Source organism: Mastigoproctus giganteus, chromosome 3 (assembly GCF_048544385.1).
Source record: "Mastigoproctus giganteus isolate SK-2022 chromosome 3, ASM4854438v1, whole genome shotgun sequence".
Taxonomy (NCBI): Eukaryota; Metazoa; Arthropoda; class Arachnida; order Uropygi; family Thelyphonidae; genus Mastigoproctus; species Mastigoproctus giganteus.
The window spans coordinates 35752223-35754542 of record NC_143577.1 but is presented as its reverse complement, the minus strand read 5'-3'; positions in this window follow the sequence as shown (position 1 = coordinate 35754542).

The window sequence follows — 2320 nt, the reverse complement described above, 5'->3', positions numbered from 1 at the left end:
TCGATTCAGCAGCTATCTGATGTGGCATTCATTCAACAAGATGTCGGAAGTGTTCGTGAGGTAGGGACAACCAAGCTGTGTGTAATGCGGTCAGAAATGTAGGTATGGAGGTGATTGGTGTATCCAGACGCCTAATATGCCTTTCCATTGTGTCCCACAAGTGCTCTATGGAATTGATATCGGGGGAAGTTCTGAGGTCAATCGATATACTAGAAGTCAGAACTGTGTACCTCAAACCATTCCTGCACAACAATGGCCCGATGGTTCGGCGCATTGTCATCTTGGAACACACCATTGCTATTCGGAAAAAAGTGTAACATAGCGGGGTATACGCAGTCAGCAAGCAGTTGACGATAGCAGCGACCACTGGTACGTTGTTCCACATGCACCAAGGGTCCAAGTTCCTGCCAGTGAAACGTATCCCACACCATACAACCGCCTCCAATGGCCTGCATTTTTGATACTATGCATGATGAATCAAGAGCCTCATGTTGTTGACGCCAAATCCGTACACAACCATTCACGGTGTGCAGTAAATAACGTGACTCATCAGAGCAGCACACCTTCTTCCAGTCTTCTAACGTCCAACTTTCATGCTCTTTGCACCACGTGAGTCTTTTACGCCAATTAACCTTGGTTAGGAGAGGATGCCGTAGGGGTCGTCTGCTGATATGGCCCATACTTGCGATCGTGCTACGCATGGTCATGCCAGATATTGTTCCGGGTTGGCCCATGTTGTATTGAGTAGTCGACTCTTCAACAGTGCTGCACCTGTTCGCCTGTACGAGTCGTCGGACCTGGCGCTTACCTCTAACATCAACCTTTGGCTGACCTTTGCAGTTTTGCCGTTGAGTCGTTGTTTGACCATTTTGACGCTAGTCCTGGTACACTTTAACTATGGCAGCTCTCGAACACCCGACCAGTTCAGCCGTTTGGGAAATCGAGGCACCAGCTCGTCGAGCACCCACAATCTGTCCTTTATCAAATTCCGATAAATCCTTTCTTTTACCCATCACGCTCGGAATTTTACTACACTGAACCACTGACACCTTATCTATGCTACGTAGGTCGACTAACTCCGCGCTCTCGCACCTCAAGTGGTCAACGGGTCGCATTCACTTTTCATAGGGATGGTCATAATTCAGCGATCACTCAGTATATATATTTTTTTATTTTATTTTATTTTATTTTGCTACTATCAATCGAGATCACCAGTTAAAATCATCAGCGGCTGTTACTGTCTTGGACATCACATTTTAATCAAGGTGACTTTTTTATAAATCATTCAAGATGTTACAGAATAGTACGTTTGAAATAACTAATAATATATTAGGTTGCTGTTGTAAGATTTTAGGATCATTAACGACTATGGCCATATTGCTCCGTTTATACTGCCTGTAAATTGCTTATGTTCTGTGGTGGATTTTCTGGCTGCTGGATGAAAACCCGAGTTTCCGGGAGTGAAAACCATGCTAGCCTCGTCTGACTAACTCAGCCACATTGTGAAAAAGGCCCATAAAAATTTCTTTGGTTACCGAAGGACTCGAACTGACGTCTTTTCGACCCTGTTTGGGAGTAGGCGGCGATTTTACCAAGTGTGCTACCCATGACGGCAGCATATACAGGGTGGTCATAAAGTCCTGCACCAGTTTTAAATTTTAATAACAAAAGTTATACAAATGATAGAAACCATTTAGTAAAAATTATATGAAAGTTCAAGTCTTAAAGTTCTTTATGTAATAATTTCATCCATATAAATCTAATTTTTCTTTTGTTCTATTTGTATTTTATATTTTATCAATTTCTCTTTTATTTGCAGATATTGAAGGACCCCAAATAGCGACAATTGAAGAAAAGGGTTGCACAGTTAAAATCAATAACAGCTGTGAGAAGAAAGTTCACTACTTATTATAAAAAGATGCACCCCAAAAAAAGTCTAAAGTAGGTGAATGAAAAATTGTAATGAAACTGGATCAGTTAATAATAAACCACTATCTCGGAGACCCAGAATCAATCAACAATGATAGCGGCTGTGTTGAAGTGTGATAATTAAAAACTGCATTAAGAATAACACTTTAAGACTTGAACGTTCATATAATTTTTGCTAAATTGTTTTATAATTTGTATAATATATTAGTTATTAAAATTTAAAACTGGTGCAGGACTTTATGACCACCCTATTAGGTCAAAAAGCCTCAAACTATGCACAATTAAAATTCAAACTATGACTGCTTGAATTATCCGTTTAATTTCATATCATGTCACTAGATGGCAATCGATACTTGTGCGTTTTACTGTTTCCATAATGGCTGCTATTTTG